This window comes from Cebus imitator, unplaced genomic scaffold (genome assembly GCF_001604975.1).
Source record: "Cebus imitator isolate Cc_AM_T3 unplaced genomic scaffold, Cebus_imitator-1.0 Scaffold659, whole genome shotgun sequence".
Classification (NCBI taxonomy): domain Eukaryota; kingdom Metazoa; phylum Chordata; class Mammalia; order Primates; family Cebidae; genus Cebus; species Cebus imitator.
In genome coordinates, this window is record NW_016107974.1 from 143,722 (window position 1) to 167,231 (window position 23,510).

At 40.2% G+C, this 23,510-nt stretch overlaps 1 non-coding gene and 1 pseudogene across 2 annotated transcripts; one reads left to right on the forward strand and one right to left on the reverse strand.

Annotated features, from left to right (window-relative positions):
• Positions 1-11,930: 11,930 nt before the first annotated feature.
• On the reverse strand, positions 11,931-12,037 carry LOC119469457. Its single transcript, XR_005198278.1, has one exon. It is a non-coding gene; the product is annotated as a U6 spliceosomal RNA (small nuclear RNA).
• A 4,820-nt stretch (positions 12,038-16,857) lies between these two features.
• LOC108295800 lies at positions 16,858-21,053 on the forward strand (annotated as a pseudogene). The gene is made up of 4 exons (XR_001821592.2): positions 16,858-16,939; positions 18,633-18,655; positions 18,744-18,793; positions 20,045-21,053. The product of XR_001821592.2 is annotated as an ATP-dependent Clp protease proteolytic subunit, mitochondrial-like (transcript).
• Positions 21,054-23,510: the final 2,457 nt, after the last annotated feature.

Here is a 23,510-nt window from a genome sequence, read left to right on the forward strand (position 1 = left end):
GCTGTAAGCACTATGAGGGCAAGTACTGTGTCTGACTTTAGTCAGTACTGAAAATACTGTATCCACAGTGCCTAGAAGGCACTCATATATTAACCAATGCAGGTCTTTATATTGTTTGCAAGCTTACACGCTCTTGAGGTAATAGTTCAGCTGACTTGATTTAGGGTCAGCTAGGATAAAATGAGTAAACACTAATTAAGGAATAAAGTGCATATTTCTTTCTTTGGGAGACATAGATTACCCACACCAGTGGTGAACTAGTAAGCCAGCTCTCTCGAAATTAATCAGTCAATCGATAACCCTGATTTGCATTGTTTGCCAGATTCCATGGTGCAAATACTTCCCCCATATCCAATTTCAGACTACCAGCATGAAGTTGCTGGACCTGAGTTGGGAAGAAATGCTCACAATCAGCTCTCATTAGCCAATCCGAAGCAGCATTAGCACGCACTGCCTCACGCCCACAGATATTCTTAAATACTGCATCACTGCCCAGGTTTAGTATAACTGTAACCACAGCAACCTACTATAACTTTTGTCTTCTGGTGGCATGTAATTAGAGACCCCTTAAAATAAAGCCACATACAAATGATTCACCAGGAAAAGCCAACATCATTGAGAGTGGAATGTTCGTTTTTTAATCTGCACAGGATTGAAATTACAGTTAAGAACTGTTTGATGGAACATGGATTCACATTTGAACTCTGGAGAAAAAATAACCTGGGGACATGGGTTCTCATTCCAGAGTCTTATTGGTGAGTGAAATGATAACATTTACTCTATAAATTATTGTCTTGGCCTGAATGGGTAGCAAATAAATAAATAAATAAATCAGCCTAAAAAGTCACCACAAAATGAAGACCTGAAGTCTTTAAATAGGATTTTTTTTTTTTTTTTTTTTGCCTTAGTGTCTACTCCTGAGATTCTACCATTAGAGATGCTATTCTTTGATTTTTCTAAACCTTATCAGGGCATTAAAGCCACTGTGAAAGTGAATATGCTTCATGGACAGCTGCCACTTTACTCCTTTATCAGTCAATACCTTCACAATTAGTGAGAATAAGAACCAGCAGAAATAGGCTTGATGGGCCCCAGTGGACAGGAGCAGAGGCACTGGAAGGGGAATTGGAAATTTGCATAAACAAGTTCTGCTTCATGTTATTTATTTATTTATGCCAAAGCTAGCCAGTCACTTCTCTTTAGGTTTTTGCCATGCTTAGTATTTGTTATTTTTTATTTATTGAGATGGAATCTTGCTCTGTCACACATGCTGGAGTCCAGTGGAGCGATCTTGGCTCACTGCAACCTCCTCCTCCTGGGTTCAAGCAATTCTCCTGCCTCAGCCTCCCAAGTAGCTGGGATTCCAGTCACCTATCACCATGCCTGGCTAATTTTTGTATTTTTAGTAGAGATGGGATTTCACCATGTTGGCCAGGCTGCTTTTGAACTCCTGACCTTGTGATCCACCCACCTTGGCCTCCCAGAGTGCTGGGATTACAGGCGTGAGCCACCACACCTGACTAGTATTTTATTTTTTAGTCATGTATTTGTTCTAATATTTATGGAACAATTACAACTGCTAATAAAATCCAAAGGGGCTAGGGATTTAGATATAAAAGATGGTTAGCTTTTGTCACAATTTTCATGTAGACATAACTAAAAATGAACATTATTGATTTCTGCTAAATAAGAGTACCAAAAGCCAGTTATCTAAATGACTTGTTTTCTTAAAAGCAGTTGCCTTGGAAGGCAATTACTTTTGCCCCAAACTGATAACATCTACCAGGGCCTGTGGGGCTTCCCATAGCCTCCATGTTAGCAAATCTTGGACATTTGAAGACGATGTGATGTTACTGGCTATGGCCAATATCCTATGAAGCTAAGTCCAGCTAAGTGTTAGCCTGGGGGATACTGCCAGGAACAAATGAGGTCCAGCTCCCAGTAATGGGATATGTGCCTCCCGGATTCACTCTGAGGATTAAATTCCGTGTGCTGACACACGCTGAAGCCTCTAGCACTGTTTTGGCATAAGTAGTTACTCAGACAGCCTTCATTTAATTAACTATAAACTTAGATATATGAAACAAAACCTCTGTAAAAAATCTTAAGGTCGAGAACATATTATATAATAGGCACACAACTGAAGCAGTAGATGGGGTAGATGTGACAATAGAGTCTTTGATGTTGATAGAAAAGCAAACTGGAAAATATTCATTCATCCTCCAGAACCTCAAATCCACCCACACTGGAAATTGTCACTAACATACTTTCGCCCAGGAATAACACATACTCTGACTTGTAACACTTGTCTTATTCTTTCACTCTTATCAAGAGGTCAAGGGGCGAAAAGAGGACAGCTTTTAGTTCTAACAAAGCTAAGTTGGAAAAACATCAGAATTTAACTAGGCTGAACTAATTCAGACACTAAAATAGAGGTTATGTAGCTCAGATTTTAGGCAGTCTAGAAAATCATTATCCCTCTGATACTCTACGTCTCTATCAGTAAAGCCTCTTGGAGTTGAAGTATCTTACACCCAATTCTGAGGGACTGCACAACATCCCCTTCACTTTAGCTGCACTGGTTGGCTTTTGGTAAAACCTTCCACATCTATCCCAGTAATAACATTGAACATAGTTCTACCTACTCTGTAATAACTTCCTATATGGAGACCCAGAGAATATCAGTTGTTGCTTTGCTGTGATCTTTGCTCAAAAGATGAATTTTTGTTTTAACACTGTGGTGAGCAGAATAATAGCCTAAATAGATGACCTATTCCTAATCCCTGGAACCTGGAAATATGTTAATTCACATGGGAAAAGGGAGTTTGCAGATGTAATTAAGGTTAAGGACCTGGAGATGGCAAGATTATCCTGGATTATCTAGGTAATCCACTCACATGAGTCATTAAACTAGAGAACCTTTCCCAGGTCAGAGTCAGAGGGAGACATGTAAACAGAAGGATGACACAGATGCGATTTTGAGGCTTCCACCTGCTGTTGCTGGCTTTGAAGATGGAGGAAAGGGGCCGTAGAATGTGGGCAGCTTCTAGAAGCTGGAAACAGCAAGGAAATGTATTCTCCCCTAGGGCCTTCAGAAAGGAACACAGCCCACCAACATCTTTATTTTAGCGCAGTGAAACGTCCATCAGACTTCTGTCCTATGAAACTGTAAGGTAATACATTTGTGCTGTTTTAAGCCACTACATTTGTATAAATTTGTTATAGAGGCAATAGAAAATGAATGTAGTTAAATATCAAATGTATATCCCACAGCTTTTGTTTACATGCCTTTCTTTGTACACACTTGCCTTGACTTTCAATGCCAAATAATAGCATACTCTTTTAAAAGACATTTTATATGACAAGTAAATCATCACATGTAATGTCATAATGCATGTCATTAAATTGAATCAACCATAGTACAAACAGCTATGATAACTGCATCATGACTGCCACCTCACTGACAATGACTATAGGATTATAAGATGCACCCCAATTTCAGAAACAAAATGTGAACAAAGGCTGAGGCAAGAGGATCACTGGAGCCCAGGAGTTTGAGACCATCTGGACAACCCAGGCCACATCTCTGATTCACTAATTCGAACATGAACAATAGAATCTATGAAAAATGGAAGATAAGAATTGGGCTCTCCAGTTCACAGCAATCCCCTCTTCTCTCCCTACCAACTCCCTGTGCTCACTGCCTTTTCGTGCCAGGCACTTAGGAGCTCTGGTTTGATTTCTCAATTTCTTATTTCACAGACAGGAGGAACGATATCTAGCCCACAGGTCCATCATAATAGTGAAGGGTAAAATCATATCACAAAAACAGAGGGCTTTGAACACTGCAGAGTATTAGTCAGGTGGCCCAGATGTCCTTAGGCAGCTAGTCACCAGATTAGAACCCTTGGTGCCCACTTTGTCTTTGCTCTTTCCTCCTCAATCCATGTCCAATAGGTCTCCACATTTTCATCTATTTTTATTTTTTGAGACAGAGCAAGACTCTGTCGCCCAGGCTGGAGTGCAGTCATGCAATCTTGGCTCACTGCAGCCTCCACCTCCCAGGTTCAAGCAATTCTCCTGCCTCAGCCTCCTGAGGAGCGGGGATTACAGGCATGCACCACCATGCCTGGCTAATTTTTGTATTTGTGTTTTTAGTAGAGATGGGGTTTCACCATGTTGGCCAGGCTGGTCTTGAACACCTGACCTCAAGTGATCCACCTGCCTCAGCTTCCCAAAGTGCTGGGATTACAGGCACGAACCACCGTGCCCGGCCCACACTTTTCTTTCTCTTTTTCTTTTTCACAGACCATTCCACTTGCTAACTCTCAATTATCTTAATAGCCTCCTAATGGTTCTAACTCTGGCCGCTGTTTCTCCTCTCCTTCAGTCAGCCTTATCAAGAACCACATGGCTAATTTTTCTAGAATAAAGACTTATCCACGTCTGTTCACTGTAACAGGCAACCCCCAACTTTTACATTTTGGGTGAAAAAGTACAAACTCCTTAGCCTGGTATCCAAGGCCCATAGCAATGTTGTTCTTTACCAAAACATGCCATAAACCCAGTATATTGTACCAAGAGCATTCTCCCAGTCTCTCTTTCCCGTCTATGCATATGTAAGGTCTAAAATTTCATTAGAATTGAGCTCTAGATTTAGATCCTACGTGGAAACTTTATCAACATACTCAGTTTTCAATGGCCCCTGCTGACCCCCCTCTAATCCCCTGTAGGACACATCTAATACCTCTCTGAATTTTCTGACATAGCTAACTCCATGCCTTAAATCATACAAGATCTTGGTGGTGAATGATCATGGAAATCTTCCCAGGATTTGTATTGTCCCTTGACTACATTATGCTCACACCTGTACTGCAAATTGCTGATGCATTTCACTTTGCCTAAAACACCTTCCCCTTCCACGCAACCTGTCCAAGTCCTATTTACCTTTCAAAGGTCAGTTCAAGTTTTTGACCTTTCTCAAGAACTTAACAACCACTCCAGCTCATGCAGTATGCGCTACTTGAATTTTTAATTCGAACAATTGAGTTTGTTTTGGCCCACATCTTTATTTATCTGCTGATGTGTGTTATTCATGGTTTTTCCTTCAAGCTCTTTGAGATAGGAACTTTTTTTTTTAGAGACAAGGTCTCACTCTGTTGCCCAGGCTGGTCTCAAACTCCTGGGTTCAAGCAATCTTCCCTCAGCCTCTCAAAGTGCTGAGATCACAGGCATGACATACCTGGCCAACACAGGAACTTTTATCATACTTTTTGGATATAAGAATTCTACCCCTGGCAATGTACTTACTGTGTGGCCTCGGGCAAGTCATTCAATCTCTAAGAGTCTCAATTTCCTCATTTGTTAAATGGAGAAAATGTATGAAAGGGACCTATCAAAATGCCTGGTATATAGTAAGTTCTCATTAAATGTTTATTATTTACATGATAGTTTATAAGCTTCTATCCCATCCTATTCCTCGCCACTCTGTCCATGTGTACATAAAGACTACTCATTGCATTAATTATTTCATCCTTAAACTGGTGCAGTTCTAATCTTTAAAATGGTTTGGTGCTCACCACAATGACCACAACTAATGATATGCTATCCAAGGGACAGACACTCCCACAGGCTGGTGCTTTGTAAGTGATATATTGCAGGAAAACATTGTCATCTTTTCCACGTATAATAACATCTGTCTCCTTAACAAGGGTTTGGTGAGGTTCAAATGAGATAAACCATGTGAAAGCGTTTTATAGGTATTATAAAGTACTATAATGGATGTTATTATTATTCCAATGTCTTTATTTACAACTTTCTTTCAATTCAATTGCTTTCCCAGATGCAATAAAAAAGAGGCAGCAAACCATTCTCAAGGACCCCTCATTCATTCATTCATTCATTCTCATTGTTCACAGATCTTTACTGATCTCCTAGTAGAGGCAGAGTAAATGTGCTAGTCAAAAGAGGACCATACGAAGACGTAATATCTCAGCCAGGTGCAGTGGGTCATGCCTACAATCCCACACTTTGGGAGGCTGAGGCAAGAGGACTGATTGAACCCGGGAGTTGAAGGCTGCAGTGAGCTATGATCATGCCACTACACTCCAGCCTGAGCAACAGAGTGAGACTTTATCTAAAAAAAAAAAAAAAAAGATATAGTACTTGTACCCTCAAAACAGTTCATATTATCCTTTTCTTCCTTCTCACCTTTTACCTTAAGCCATCCTGTTTATCAACTGAACATTTTATGTGTCTGCGCACGAGACAGGATGGGGTGGGGAAAGAAGCTGAGTAGGTGACACTGAAGGGGACTCATCTATATGATCAGCCCTGTTGCACCATGTGAACCACAAGGACTTTATTTATAGGGTGGTGAATCTTCTAGAGATGAAAAGTCTCAGCCCCAGAAAGCAATGCCAAATTATGAAAAATCTGGAGGAAGAAGAAAACCACCAAAGGGTATTCTTTATAAAAAAAAAAAAAGAAGAAAGAAAAAAAAGTATACCTACTGAAGACTCTGACCACATATCATTATGACTCATAGTAAAATGGGCCTTGGTGATTCACTGCTACTTATTTTTTTTAAGCACGATAATTATCTTTACTGCTTAAATTAAGCTTTTCTTATTTCCAAAAACAATTTTTTAAAACCCTTGAGGCTTTGTTGGATTTTTATTCCATTGTTTAAAGTAAATAAGATTAAATACCCTGAGCCTTTCAAGTCTAACATGTGATTTGGTTACATTTTTGCAATACAGGATGTCTTTTGAGTTTCCATTCTAGATCACTTTTTGAAAGAATAAGATTTTTTAAATTTCTCATCAGCTGTAAAGTCGAATTTTAAAAGATATTGCTAAACAGTGCCATGTCAATGTTTTTCCAACACTGAGCCCATGAAGATAAGCAAAGGAAGAGAGAGAAGTAGAAGTAGGGAGGAAAAAGTCTTTGAGATATTTTCACTGCGTTTACTTAAAAGAGTATTAACTGATTTCAAAACCAATATCAATTTTACAGTAAATGAGTTTTGACATGTGCATGATTATGGTTATATTTGCAGTGAAAATGGCCTCGCCTGGGGCTGAGAATCTCCTGAGATCCTAACCACTTCAGCTATTCTCACTACTATACTTGTTCTTTAATGAGTGAATTCATCTGATAGGTAGATTGGATGCAACTTAACTCTCCATTAAAAATTGGGTTTATGTTTTAAAATCCTAACAATTTCTGAATAAGGAAATAATGTAATATACTCTAAAGAATAGCAAAAGCATAACCTCCAAACACCAGGTTGCTTTACTAGCACGGTCCTTGCTCTTCTGTAACTCCAGGCTTCTAGCCTAGTACTTGGCATACACAGTTTGCTGCTCAATGTGCTACTTTTAAATTACAATGAAGTCATATAAACATGAGTGAAATTAAGAGATTAAGTATGTGTTTGTGCATATATACTTTAACAATCTCATCTGACTTGGCAGAAAATTGTACTTTGCCAAGAATTTCATTATTTAATTAATTAGCATTGCTGCTAATTTATACCATGTGCTTAACCAAGTGACTTACCCCTCTTTTTTTAATATTTGTTTAATAACTCTCTGTTTTATTTATGAAAAAATAAATAAAACTGTCTTTTCTGACTTTATACATGTCTGAATATATTCTTTGTACTTGCTAACCTAGACAGGGATACTTAATCAGAGCATTGTATGATGTTACAAAATCATTGAAAGGCTTTGTTCCTGCATTTTAAAGTGCTAAAACAATAACTACTCAGAATTCTGTAAAATTTTAGTAAAACATCTATTTACATCATCTTGCTTGTCTGGATCATACTTAAAAGAAACAGTGTCTTACACACTGAGGATGCTATTGTGTTGTTAAAAGTTAATTCTAGATTTGACCCTAATTCTGATTTTAGTCCTTTTTTTTCCTCTTCAATCTCTGTGCTTACAGAAAGCTACTGAATAGGCAATTAAATGATCTACTACTACTAATATATATGGATATATGTATTTTATATAAAATGCTTTCAAATGTCTTCTATCATTTAACCTAACCAATGAACCAGTGAATTTAGAAATATTACTGATTGTATTTTTCAGATAATGTAACCAAGCAGAGGACCAGGTAATAAAAGGCATAAATTAGTTTAATATACACACAGGGTCATTGTTCAAGAGAAATTCAGTTAAAAGAAATTATACGTGTATAAATTTTGAAGTAGACTAGTAGTTCTATAAGTGAATGATATCAACATTATCCAATTAGCCACTAGATTGGTTATATGTTTATATGTTGTTTCATTAGCACATATCAGTACTTAAGAATGCCAAATATTAGTCTAAACACAGTACATATAATTCTTTCTATCCTTCTAGTAAGTTTTGAGATGGGTGTTATTCTTTTCTCCATTTTACAGATAAGGAAGCTGGGACACAGTGAAGTTAAAGCCAAGGTCCACACAGCTATGTGTGAAGCACCTAGAATTCACTCCCAGAATTCTGGATTTTAAGCTTCTTTTATCTTTGAGATGGAGTCTCACCCTGTCGCCCGGGCTGGAGTGCAATGGTGCAGTCTTGGCTCACTGCAACCTCTGCCTCTCGGGCTCAAGTGATTCTCCTGCTTCAACCTCCCAAGTAGCTGGGATTATAGGCATGCACCACTATGCCCAGCTAATTTTTTGTATCTTTAGTAGAGGTGGGGTTTTACCATGTTGGCTGGGCTGATCTCAAACCCCTGACCTTGTGATCCGCCAGCCTCGACCTCCCAAAGTGCTGGGATTACCGGCGTGAGCCACCGCACCCAGCCTGGATTTTAAGCTTCTAAAGAGTGGACTATTTTCAACAATGGTGTATCTTGCCATAACTAACATAGTACATTGTATTTAGAGGCATTTATTAATTATTTACTGAATAGAATTATGGCAGCAGAGGAACATTTTTTGTCAGAATAGTGAGCCTTTCTTTGTGAGCCACACCATGAGACCAGTGCCTCCAAAGTAAACCAAAGCCACTGCCTCTAATTGATGTTTCCTGGGGCAATCAGAGCTTTAGTGAACTAAACACATTGAAAATGTCATCACACCTTGCTCCGCAACTTAGAAGCTGGGTAATCTTGAGTTAGTCGACAAGCTCTCCGAAGCCCATTTTCTTTATCAGTAAAATAGGGATATTAAATAGCCTGAGAAAGAAGTTGTGAGGATTCAGGATAATATAAAAAAGCACTGCAGAAAGTAATATACGGTAATGACATGATTAATAATAATAATGCCTGCGATTTTTTTTATGGTGATTATTCTCATTAGTTCCAAAGCACACCTCTAACTGCTGGAACAAATGGAACAACAACCTAGGTCTCCAGATTTCTAATCTAGCCTGTCCAGACACTTACTGTTATTATTCTCCTCTATGGTAACTGGAGCAAATTGAATAACTTCTATATTCATCTAGTAGTACCATCATATTTTCAATGCATATCGTTTTTAAGTTCTGCTTTTAGGCTCGGTTGTGAAAATAATTTTATAATGTTGCAGAAGAACAAAGCAATTTGGTTTTCCTGATTAAAGAACTCTACTGACACAACATCAGGATTAAATTCACTCTGGACAGCAGATGTTATTATATCAAAACCACAAAATGTTATCAGGGCGGTTCCCTCAGAAGACACTTACTGGCAAAAACTTCTGCCATTTACTATTGAAAAAATGTACATTTTTCTCTTATAAGAGTTTATGGTAGAAAATACAAAGAAAAAAAGAGTAAAATAAAAGTGTCCAGAAATGCCATCACTGAGAAAAGCATAAGCCTGGGGTGGGCGGAGAAATAATGGAATTATATCATCAATTATATGCAATATTTATAATTTGTGTTCTGGTTCTACAATATACATTTTTCATGTCATTAAATATTCTGTACAACATCTTAAAAAGCTGTGTAGAATTCTATTGTATAGATATACAATAATGTAATTAACTGAACATGTGGTTGTTTACAGTTTTTTTACTGTTTAAGCAACCCTGCTTGACTATTTCTGTGTACAGATACTAGGTAAAATCTTAGGACAAATTCTGAAAGTAGAATCACTTGAACAGGTATTTTTAATGCTTGCCAAAGTGCTTCTGGCAGCGAATTAACCTTGCAACAATAAATATTATTTCTAAAAATAATCGTAGTCCATTTGTTGTTCTTCTTTAAATGGTATCTTGCCAGGTTTTCAAAACTCTGTTATTTCTTTGGTTACTAGTGATATTCAAATTTTAAAATATATTTATCTTTCATTTTATCTTCTTTTGTAAAATGCCTATTTATATACTTCATTTTTCTTTTTTTTAAGAGACAGCGTTTCACCATGTTGGCCAGGCTGGTCTCGAACTCCTGACTTCAGGTCATCCACCCGCCTCGGCCTCCCAAAGTGCTAGGATTACAGGCATGAACCACTGCACCCGGCTACGTCATTATTTTTATATTGGGCATTTTCCATTACAGGTATTGATCAACTTACGACCTATGCAACTTACAACCATTCGACTTTACGACCACAATCGCTAGCCACGACTGCTCTGCGTCTGGCAGCACAAACGTTGCCCAGCTGGGCTTACGACAGTGCGAACCAGCTTCTGGCAGCACTACCATCTCCGCGTGCACCATTTCAACTGTTATCCCAGACTCAGTACAGCAATTTGTGTTTTGTGTCTTGGATATTTTTCATCAAACCCCTCCCAATAAACTTCTTATACATTACGAAGCAATGGACCCAAACATCGAATGATTTGCAAGGACTGAATGGATGGCGCACGATGTGTTTCGTCCATATCGTGAAATTTATGAAGAAAAAAGAAACATACAATTCAGACAAAGCTCACCATGTTTATGAAAAAACCAACTCCGGTAACCCCAACTGCTGCCTCAGATGATGACATCAACGATCCACAGCCAAGCACCAGCGGCCAATAAAATGTTTCGTACATGTTTATATATTTTGATATGTTTTGCAATTGGGAAAATGTTTCCTATGGTATTTTTTACACCTGTATTTTGTATGCACCTGTATTTTGTAATTTTGTATGTTTTGCAAATATTAAACCAGTTGTACTGGTAATGCAGTGTTTTACTTAAACCTGACGAATGTAAAAATAAGAAACAAAATGGTGTAGAGATGATACAAATGGCATAAAATGAACAAAGAAAATTATGATATATAACAATAATGAAAGAAAATTATAAAATATGACTTGAAGATTTTTATAACATCATTTCACAGTACTGTACATATAGCCTACTCAACTTACGACCAAATCGTGTTACGACCGGTCTGTCGGAACAATCATGGTCGTAAGTCGAGCACTAGCTGTATTCATTTCTGTGGACTTGTTATGTGGTACTCCTTTGTTATATATGTAGCAATATTTTTATCAGTCTTTTCTCTTTTTATTTTTTATTTATTTTTATTTGTTTTGAGGGTTTTTTTGGAGACAGAGTCTTGCTCTGTCACCTAGACTGACCTGCAGTGGCACAGTCTTGACTCACTGCAACCTCCACCTCCCAGGTTCAAGCAATTCTTGTGCCTCAGCCTCCTGCATAGCTGAGATTACAGGTGCATACCACCACACCTGGCTAATGTTTTATATTTTAGTAAACACAGGGTTTAACCATGTTGCTCAGGCTGGTCTCGAACTCCTGAGCTCAGATGATCCACCTTGCCTCAGCCTCCCAAAGTGCTAGGATTACAGGCGTGAGCTACTACGCCCAGTACGATTTTTAACTTTTCGTGTCTTAACAGAAAACAACTCTCAAGGTTTTACGTTTTATGTAAGTTAATCTGCTACCTTTGGCATCAAACTTAGAAATTCTCACTCTACATAAATATTGTAAAAAATGTTAGTAATTATTCTCTGGTACTTAAAGGTTTTAGTTTTGTTTTTGTTTTTGTTTTTTTTAATGGAACCCTTCACGAATTTGCATGTCATCCTTGCACAGGGGCCATGCTAATCTTCTCTGTAGCGTTCCAGTTTTAGTACGTGTGCTGCCAAAGCAAGCACAAGCTTTTAGTTTTAACATTTGAGAACTTGATGTCGCTGGAATCTGTTTTGTGGCATTGTTTGAGTTAGAGAGACACCTGTATAGGATGTATATATATAATATATTTTCTATTTTGCCCCTCAAATGATTAGCCTTTTATCAAAGTGCCATTTGTCGAATAACTCTCCTTTCCCCATTGATTAGAAATGCCGTTTTGTCCACATACCTCTTCCTTCTTTTTAGTTGTGTCTGTTTATGGGCCTTTTGTGCTATTGCTCTGCTCATTCTTGTACCAGTTTCACAGTGTTTAAATTATGAGGGCTTTATATTCCTTTCTAAAAATTCAGAGAACAAATATCTCCCATTGCTTTTCATTTTCTTAGCAAGTTTTCACTCAGTTTTTCTTCCAAGTAAATTTAACAGTCATTTTGACATACACTTTTACAGCTAAAATCCACTATTTGTCCATTAGTGACCTAAATAGAGATTGTTCTTCCACAAGATGCTTAAAATTGCAATCATTGTGACTGGTAGAAGGAAACAAGTTTGTAAATTACAGAATATGATACTAGAGCGAGCCAGGGAATGTTTTCTTCATTTCTTTAATTCTAGGATAGAGACATTTAGATGAAAAGGGACTTGAAAACAAGGCATTGGATTCATTCCTTGTTAGTCATACAGTTTCATTAATTTTCCCCCATAATACTTCTGAAAGTGTGACCTATGAATTCAGTCCCAAAATCATGCTGTATTTAAAATAGTGCAGTTTGTGAATCAAGAATAATTTTTTTAACTCAAAAATCATGAAACAGACATACAAGTTATGTCCAGGTAACATTTAAGGTGCTGCTAATGTTCCCTCCCTGACAGAAAGGCCATTCTTTTCAGAACTTGGCATTCTCTTTTTCACTGTGAACTGAGATTAGACTGTCCCTTGGTATATACTGCTTTTATTGTTGAGGGGTGTGTGTGTGTGTGTGTGTGTGTGTGTGTGTGTGTGTGTGTTTGGTGTTATATGTATCCAATCTCTCGAAGGCAAATTGCAAACACCCTACCAGCCTAGCATCCACTCGGAGACACTAAATCCTCAACATATGTCCTTAAAGGGTCATTTCTAATCCTATGATTCTATGTTTTTGCTTTGTTTCCTCCAAGATTATGCTACCTCCTTTTTTTTTTTTTTTTTTTTTTTTTAGAAATGGAGTCTCCCTCCATCACCCAGGCTGGAGGGCAGTGGCATGATCTCGACTCACTGCAACCTCTGCCTCCCGAGTTCGAGGAATTCTCCTGCCTCAGCCTCCCAAGTAGCTGGGATTACAGGTGTGCACCACCACGCCTGGCTAATTTTTGTGTTTTTAGTACAGACAGGGTTTTACTATATTGGCCAGGCTGGTCTTGAACCCCTGACCTCAAGTGATCTGCCTGCATTGGCCTCCCAAAGTGCTAGGATTACAGGCATGAGCCACCATGTCCAGCCTATGCTACCTATTTAACTGTAGTCATAATTTCACTGTAGTCCGGCATTGGTCTTTAATTATTGCAACACTTGTTCAACTTAAAATATCAAAACTTTTATAATTAATCAACACTGATTGAATCATGTTGGCATAGGTCATCTAGGAATCTTTACTGTGGAGATTTTTTTTTTTTTTGAGACGGAGTTTCACTCTTGTTACCCAGGCTGGAGTGCAATGGCGCGATCTCGGCTCACCGCAACCTCCGCCTCCTGGGTTCAGGCAATTCTCCTGCCTCAGCCTCCTGAGTAGCTGGGATTACAGGCACGCGTCACCATGCCCAGCTAAGTTTTTGTATTTTTAGTAGAGACGGGGTTTCACCATGTTGACCAGGATGGTCTCGATCTCTTGACCTCGTGATCCACCCGCCTCGGCCTCCCAAAGTGCTGGGATTACAGGCTTGAGCCACCGCGCCCGGCCTGTGGAGATTTTTTTTTAAAAAGACTTCTGGGGGAAAATTTGTGGAATAAAGCAGGATCACAGAATCTCCCTTCCAAACCACAAAACTAGGCAGGGTGGATAAATTTGGACTATAAAATTAGATTAAGTGGTGAATAAGAGAGAAAAAAGGATTTTAATGGGGCACAGTGTGGCATTGTACAGCTTCTAATTCTTTCCAGACATAAACAGAGAAGAATAAAAAAGGTGAGCTAAAATTTTTGTAGCATGTGCTAAGTAAGGGTGTCTCTCTTTTTTTTTTTTTTTTTTTGAAAAAGAGTCTTGCTCTGTCACCCAGGCTGGAGTGCAGTGGTGCGATCTCAGCTCTCTGCAACCTCTGCCTGCTGCGTTTAAGCGATTCTCCTGCCTCAGCCTCCTGAGTAGCTGGAATTACAGGCACCCACCACCATGCCCGGCTAATTTTATATTTTGGCCAGGCTGGTCTCAAACTCCTGACCTCAGGTGATCCATTCACCTTGGCCTCCTAAAGTGCTGGGATTACAGACATGAGTCACCACGGCTGGGCAAGGGTGACTCTTGATAGTGGTGGGAAAAGTCACGAAAAATTCCTCAAGAGTAGCAGCTTCTAAAATTAGAACCTAGGATGAGGCAAAAGTTGAGGACTTGCCATCTCACAGAGTACCAGGCTGTCTCACTGTGTAAGCCCGTGGATGGGATCTACTTCTGGCTGACTAGGGGAGGCCACAGGACAGGACATCCCCAAAGGACTCTGAAGAACAAGATTTCTCAGCCAGGACTGCACCAGCCCAGATTAAGCTAACTCTTTTTTTCTTCCTTCATCTCCTTGTCACTACATCACAGAAAAGTGGATTGAAAGAATGAAACAATCCTCAAACATTAGCTCATATGGGAAAGAACAAATATGTCTCAGAAGTAAGTTAAAATAGAGTTACGGAGAACGTGCCACACTATATTATAGAAGGCAGAATGTTCGAACTAAGCTGTAATTCAATTTCCAGTTAAATTCAACATAAACAAGAGGAAAAGACTAAATTTACCATTTTAACCTTTTCTGTTTTTGTTTTTGAGACCGAGTCTTGCTCTGTCGCAAGGTTGGAGTACAGTGGCACGATCTCGACTCACTGCAACCTCCACCTCCACCTTCTGGGTGCAAGTGATTCTCCTGCCTCAGCCTCCCAAGTAGCTGGGACTACAAGTGCAGGCCACCATACCTGGCTAATTTTTGTATTTTTAGTAGAGACAGAGTTTCACCTTGTTGGCCAGGATGGTCTCAATTAAGTGTACAGTTCTGTAGCATTAAGTACATTCATTTTGTGCAGCTGTGGTCATTATCCATCTAAGAATTTTTTTTTTTTTGCCTCAATTTTTAAGAACACAACTGTGACAATCTCAGAAATTTTCATCAGTTTCCCAAAATGAAACTCTATCCATTAAACAATAACTCCCCAGTTTCTCCTCCTGCAGCCCTTACTAACCCCTATTCTTTTTGTCTTCATTGATTTGACTGTTCCAGATCCCTCATATAAATGGAATAATTCACTATTTGTCCTTTTGCATCTGGCTTATTTCACTTAGCACAATGTTTTCAAGGTTCATCCATGTCGTAGGATGTATCAATTTTATTTCTTTTTACAATGGAATAATTTTTCACTGTGTCTATATACCATATGCTGTTTATCCACATGTTCATCCGTCAATGAACATTTGGGTTATTTCTACCTTTTGATTAATCTGAATATTGGTATACTGTACAAATATCTGTTCTAGTTCCTGCTTTCAATTCTTTTGGATATAGATCTAAAAGTGGAATTGCTGGATCATATGATAATTCTATATTTAATTTTTTTGAGAAATTGTCACACCATTTTCCCAAAGCAGCTATACATTTTTTCATTTCCTTCAGCAATGCACAGGGGTTCAAATCCTCCACTTCTTCTCCAGCACTTTAAAAAATATGCAATGACCATTCTAATAGGTGTGACTTAATATCCCATTGTGGTTTTGATTTGCATTTTTCTGGTGATTAGTGGTATTGCCTGTTTTCATATGTTTATTGTCCTTTGTGTATCTTCTTTTTAGAAATATCTATTCAAGTCCTTTGCCTATTTTTAAATCAAGTTGGTTTTGTTGTTGTTGTTGAGTTGTAGTTCTTTTTTTTTTTTTTTTTGAGATGGAGTCTCACTCTGTCACCAGGCTGGAGTGCAGTGTCATGATCTCGGTTGGTTCACTGCAACCTCTGCCTCCTGGGTTTAAGCGATTCTCCTGCCTCAGCCTCCCACGTAGCTGGGATTACAGGTGTCCACCACCACACCCAGCTAATTTTTGTATTTTTAGTAGAGACAGGGTTTCACCATGTTGGCCAGGATGGCCTTGATCTCCTGACCTCATGATCCGCCCGCCTTCGCCTCCCAAAGTGCTGGGATTACAGGAAGTGAGCCACCACACCTGTAAATATAAAGTTGTAGTTCTTTATATATTCTGCATGTTAATCCCTTCTATATGATTTACAAATGTTTCCTGCATTATGTGGGTTGCCTTTTCACTCTGATTGTATTCATTGATGCACAAAATCTTTCAATCTTGATGAAATCCAATGTATCTATTTTTTCTTTTTTAGGCTGTACTTTTAGTGTCTCATATCTTAAAATCACTGCCAAATTCAATATGACGTTTTTCCACCTATGTGTTCATCTAAGAATTTTATAGTTTTAGCTCTTGTGTTTAGATTTTTGATCCATTTTGAGTTAATTTTTGTATATGATGTAAGGGGAGGATCCCACTTCATTCTACTGCATCTAAAGTAATAACTTTTAAATAAATATAATCATCTAGCAGTTTAGCCTCTGACATTGAAGTCTTACCCAGGAGAAAAGTCACTGAGGACGTAAGTGCCCAGATGTACCATCATGACAGTGACCCAGAGCAGCCGAGAGGCTGGTCTTCCCATGGCTCCCCCTCATCACTTCCTGAAACCTGCTGTAGACTGCCGTAAGAGCTGCTCTCTCTCTTTCTCTTTTTTTTTTTTTTAAACAACTAGAGGCACCTGTTCTTTGAAGTGGGTGTCAGCTGCAGATGTAACACCCATTATCACATGACATCTGTTTTTAGTTGGTGAAAAATGCTGCAATGCTTTACTTATTTGCCTCCCTGCTTAGAAATCCACAAGCTTCAAAATTTCCCACAAGGGATCATTAATTTTTTTCTCAAATACTTTTTTTTTAATATCAGATGTCTTTTTGGGATTTACATGTACTATTTTCAATCGCCTCTATTTTAAGTGGAAATAAGTAGAATGGCATATTTTAAAATAGTATTTTATATGCCATTGTTTCAGACAGAAACATCAAAAATTCTTGGCAGCCTCTCAATTATAAAGCCAGACAAATGATCAATTAAAAAACCTCCAGCATTTAATAGGGCACATACTATTAAAACAGAACATTACAGGTCTACTTTGAAGACAAATATGGCTTTTTGGCTAGTATTCCATCAGTGTTTTTCTGTTTTGTTTTGTTTATTTGAGATGGAGTTTCACTCTTTTTGGCCACACTGGAGTGCAGTGGTGCCATCTCAGCTCACTGCAACCTCTGACTCCCGAGTTCAAGCAATTCTCCTGCCTCAGCATCCTGAGTAGTTAGGGTTACAGGCACGTGCCATCACCCCTGTCTAATTTTTGTACTTTTAGGAGAGACGGCGGTTTCACCATGTTGGCCATGCTGGTCTTGAGCTCCTAACCTTGGGTTATCCGCCCGCCTTGGCCTCCCAAAGTGCAAGGATTACAGGCATGAACCACCATGCCCTGCCATTCATCCATGTTTTTCTAGTTAGCACCAACTGTATTTTTTTCTCTGAACAAAACAAACTATAAACTATATAGTTTATACGTGTATATGCACACACATATATACACATATATATCACATCTATCCAAAATGTTTTCATATTTGTCCTAAGTAATTAGTATCATGAAATATTACTAGGTAACTTATTTTTGTTACCAATGTGGCTATATCTGAGACTGGAACAAAAGTAGGCTGTGGGAAGACCGTGAGAATGCCTTAGTGAGCCTGCTCTTTAAGACTTGTTTCTCACATTCTAAATCCTTAAAATTCTTCTTCCTGAACTACAGTTCTTGATTCTTCCTAAACTGCAGTGAGAAACTATGGAATGAACTTAGTCTTGCTTACATAGTCTGTGAGGCCCAGTACAAAATGAAAATGCAGGACCCCTGGTTCAAAAATTATTAAGAATTTCAAGGCCGGGCGCGGTGGCTCAAGCCTGTAATCCCAGCACTTTGGGAGGCCGAGGCAGGTGGATCACGAGGTCAAGAGATCGAGACCATCCTGGTCAACATGGTGAAACCCCGTCTCTACTAAAAATACAAAAAATTAGCTGGGCATGGTGGTGCGTGCCTGTAATCCCAGCTACTCAGGAGGCTGAGGCAGGAGAATTGCCTGAACCCGGGAGGTGGAGGTTGCGGTGAGCCGAGATCGCGCCATTGCACTCCAGCCCGGGTAACATGAGTGAAACTCCGTCTCAAAAAAAAAACAAAAAAAGAATTTCAAGATGGCAACAGCAGAGCATTAAGGCAAACACAGGGTCATTCTGAGCATGCAATCTGTGAAGCTGCACAGTTTCACACCCATGAAGTCGACATTTGTGTGCTTGTTTCTGTGTTCAGCCATTTCTACGACTCAACTGCAGGTATGATTCCCAAATGCTGCCCAAGGACTCATTTTCATTTTCACCTTAATGTAACCATTTTCTTTTCTTTCTTTTTTTTTTTTTTCAGCATCATACTGGAAGTCTTATTCATGCAACCAACGTGTCTCCTCCTGATTGGTGATGGCTTCTTCTCCTTGCTGCTCAGCCAACTTTCCACCACCTGTGAAACCATGCCCTAATTGTCCTCTCTCCTGCCTTTTTCTCCGCATGTATCCAAAGTCTGCTATGAATATTTTATTCAGCAATAACAAATATTTATTTTCTTGGTTTGGATCACCCAAAACAGATCTTGAGATAAGAATTTGAAAGTGAATTATTGTCTTGAGAAGTAAAAGCCAGCAGAGGAGGGGGAAATGATGCAGGGAAAGAAGGCAGCCAACAAAGGTATATTGTTAAGACAACTACCGTGCTTTGAGAGGCCGAGGCGAGCAAATCACCTGAGGTCAGGAGTTCAAGACCAGCCTGACCAACATGGTGAAACCCTGTCTCTACTAAAAATACAAAAAAAAAAAAAAATTAGTAGGGAATGGTGGCAGGGGCCTGTAATCCCAGCTACTCAGGAGGCTGAGGCAGGAGAATCGCTTGAACCCAGGAGATGAAGGTTGCAGTGAGCCAAGATGGCGCCACTGCACTCCAGCCTGGGAGACAAGAGCAAGACTCCGTCTCAAAAACAAACAAACAAAAAGAAGCTACCAAAGTCTCAGAACAACTCCCCTCCCATCTTTTCCTTACTCACGTTCTCCTCCATTGAAGGACAAGGCAGCTGTATTATTTATGCATCAAATGATGGGAATCATTGATTGAGGGCTGCTCTGTGGCAATGACGGTTGTAAATCCTCAAGCCTGATGGGTAGAATAGGTAGAATGGTCTTAAATCTCATTTCTGGAAAGTGTCCTGGAGCTTGGAGATGCAGTTACAGGCATTTTGAAGTTGGCCAGAATACACTTGAATGATACAGTCCAAAGAACCCAGGAGGCAATGACAGCATCTGCTATGTTTGAATACCAACTTTGTCCCAGGTATTATTCTAAGTGTTGGGATATAGGCCATAAACAAAAATCTAAGCTCATGAAGTCTATATATTCTGGCTGGGGGAGAAAAACGAGGAACAAACATGTAAGAAAAGATGGTAAGTATGACAAAAAAGTAAAGCTGGTTATGGGAATAGCGATGAGGGTAAGAGGGGTACCAATTTAGAAAGCGTGGCTGGGGAAAGGCTCTTTGTAAAGGGACACGTGGGCAGAGAACTGAATAAGTGAGGGAGATAACCTAGTAAGTATCCGGGGGCAGGGAGATCCAGGCAGAGGGAAAAGTAAGTTCAAAGGCCCTCAGACAAGAGTGGCCCAGCATATTTAGAAAAGAATAAGGAGGTTAGATATTGGTGGTGGGGGGGCCCGGGTGGCGGCAGGCAGGTACCCCGCGCTAGGGCTTCCCCTCGCCTCTAGCTTTCCAGCGCAGCAGACGCCGCAGAGCGGCCTGGCCCTGCAGCGGAGCCTGCACGTGACTGCAGCCCCAGCTCTCCTGCTCATTCCCACCGTGGTGAAGCAGACGGGTGGCCGGGAGCGCGCCTGTGACACCTACTCGTGGCTGCTGCGGGAGCGCATCGTGTGCGTCATGGGCCAGATAGATGACAGCGTTGCCAGCCTGGTTATTGCACAGCTCCTCTTCCTGCAAGCCGAGAGCAACAAGAAGCCCATCCACATGTACATCAACAGCCCTGGTGGTGTGGTGACCGCGAGCCTGGCCATCTACGTCACAACGCAGTATATCCTCAACCCAATCTGCACAAGGTGCATGGACCAGGCCTCCAGCATGGACTCCCTGCTTCTCGCCGCCGGCAGCCCCGGCATACGCCACTCGCTTCTCAACTCCGGCATCATGATTCACCAGCCCTCAGGGGGCGCCAGGGGCCAAGCCACAGACATTGCCATCCAGGCAGAGGAGATCATGAAGCAAGAAACAGCTCTACAGCATCTACGCCAAGCACACCAAACAGAGCCTTCAGGTGATCGAGTCTGCCATGGAGAGGGACCGCTACATGAGCCCCATGGAGGCCCAGGAGTTCAGCATCTTAGACAAGGTTCTCGTCCACCCTCCCCAGGATGGTGAAGATGAGCCCACGCTGGTGGAGAAGGAGCCTGTAGTAGCAGCGCCATGGCAGACCCTGTCCCAGCAAGCACCTAAGAGCTGGGCCTCGTCTCCAGAATCATACGGAGGGGCCAGAGGCCGGCCAGACCCCCAGCTGGGCCCTGCTTACCCCTCGCTGCTGAACCTGGAGGGGCCCCTTGAGGAACTTTGAATTTGCAAGGGTGCCCCCTATGGATGGGGCATTCCGGCTGAGACACTGTGATTTTAAATTAAATCTTTATGGTCTTTAATACAATTAAAAAAAAAAGAATAAGGAGGCTAATGTTGCTGCCTAGATTATAGGGAGAAAGAAAGAAATGGCAGTGAGATCCTGTAGGGTTCTGTAGACCACAATAAGGTGTTGTTTTATTGTATTATGGTGTTGTATTATATTGCAAGATAGATAGAAAGAAAGCGGAGGCTTTTGAGCAGAGAAGCAATTTGATCTGTGGTGTTGCCAGTCAAAATTGGTGATTGCCATATTGTTTCTGTTCTTCACCCTAAAACACCAAAAAATAGTAAAGTAAACACATGATCACCCATCCATTCACCCATACATTGAGAAAGCATTTCAGAGTTGAGTAATTCCGGCTCCCTCCCTGCTACTGCCATCTGGGACAAGCTGCTGTGGGGTGTGGCAACTGGGAGGTAGCTCATTTGAAGAAGCACAGGCAGAATGAGAAACACAAAAGACATTGGCCAACCCAATGATCACCGCTCTTCTCTTTTTTTCTTTCCTTTTCATTTCCTTTTTTTTGAATCTCTACCTGAATGAGCTACACATAGCCCTTCACATCAGAAGGTGATACTATATAGTTCTTGACAGAGAGAAGATATTCGAGAAATATTAATGGACTCTTAAATTCTGTGTTAATTTATGTCAAGTAACTGATGCCGGGTTTTTTAAAAAAAGACCAGTAATGACATAAAATGCACATTAACATAAGCAGCAGAATATACACAGTTTAAATCAAACACTCATACAGGGGATTTACTTGTGCCCTGGGAGGCTAAGACCAGGCCGGGGGTCACCATGGTGAAAGTTTATTCCTCTTATGCTAAAAGGCTGAACTATTGTTCTTGTTGAAAGTGGGGGCAGGGAATCAGAAGACAGAGTTGAGATTTCCCCCTAGTGCACTGAAAGGTGTCTGTAGAATGATCTATAGACACCTTTCCAATTCAATTCCTTGTTCCAGGATGAGCAAGAAGCGTTTCTACCAGGAGAGCTGCATCCTGACAACCTTAGATTTTCATGGTACAGAATGGAAGAGAAGAAAAACCTGACTTCAATTTTCTCTTCCACCTATGAGAAGACAGCAGAGAAGTTTGAAGTGTGTGACCTTGAGACAAATTTTTCTCTTCTGTTCTCTGCCATCCTACTAAAAGCAAGAAAGCAGAGGAGTCATCTCTGCATCTCTTGAAAAGAGCACCCATTGTGACAGTGACAAAGGGCAGTTTTGTCCATAGCAAAGGTGGGCCTCAGGGCAGCAGTTCTGGTGAAGGGGTAAGGAGAATTCCCAGAAAGCTTCATGGTCACACCAAGTCCAGGATGCTCGGCAGCTGCCCTGGCTGGGAACTAACAACGGAAAGCCAGCGGACCTCACCGGGCCATTCCAAGGCTGAGGTTGAAGGGAGTAAGTTGGGGAGTTGAGGGTAGAAGGAGTAGCAGTGAGGGTAGAAGGATGCCTTGTCAGGCTACCATCCAGGATTTGCAGAGGGAGATACATTTGAGGGGCAGCACTCCCCTTAGTAGTTTGCAAAATGCAGGATTAAGAGAAAATTACCCTCTGCCTGGAATAACTAAGGAGTCCTATTTGGTTTGGTTTGGTTTGGTTTTGAGATGGAGTCTCACTCTGTTACACAGGCTGGAGTGCAATGGCATGATCTCAGCTCACTGCAACCTCTGCCTCCTGGATTCAAGCGATTCTTCTGCCTTAGTTACCTGAGTAGCTGGGATTACAGGAGCCCACCACCACACTCGGCTAATTTTTATATTTTTAGGAGAGACGAGTTTTTCACCAAGTTGGCCAGGCTGGTCTCAAACTCTGGGCCTTAGGCAATCCACCTACCTCAGCCTCCCAAAGTGCTGAGATTACAGGTGTGAGTCGCCACGCCTCGTCTTTTTTCCTCAAAATAGTGTGCATGTCACAAGAGATAAGAAAACGAGGAAATGTGGACATGACTAAACTCTTTACTTCTTTAGCATAGGAACCATGTTTTATTAAACTTGTTCTTTTACAAATCATTTTCTAAATTTCCCAAAGCATTTATTACCCTTACCCCTTAGATTTAAATTACAATATTTATATACAAGTAAGGTTGACTTCTGGGCTACCAATTCTTTTCTCTTTTTACATCCACTTCAGTACCCGTATCATATTTTTTTCATTAGTAAAGCTTTATGTTTTCCTACATAGTAATGAAAGGTCCAGTGATTGTGGTTTTCCCCCATCATTTATTAAATATTTTTGCATAATTTCTGTGTGAATTTTAAAATTATCTTACGGAGGAATTTCTGAATTAAACTTTATTAAAAACTTTGATAATACTTCAGTTACGATTGCATTAAACTTGCACATTAATTGTAGAATTAAAATTTTTTTATAATATTGAGTCTTTCCGTTGAAGAACATGGCTTATCTCTACATTTTTTAAGTCTTCTTTGACAAGCTTAAGAAAAGTTTGATCTTTTTTTTTTTTTTTTTT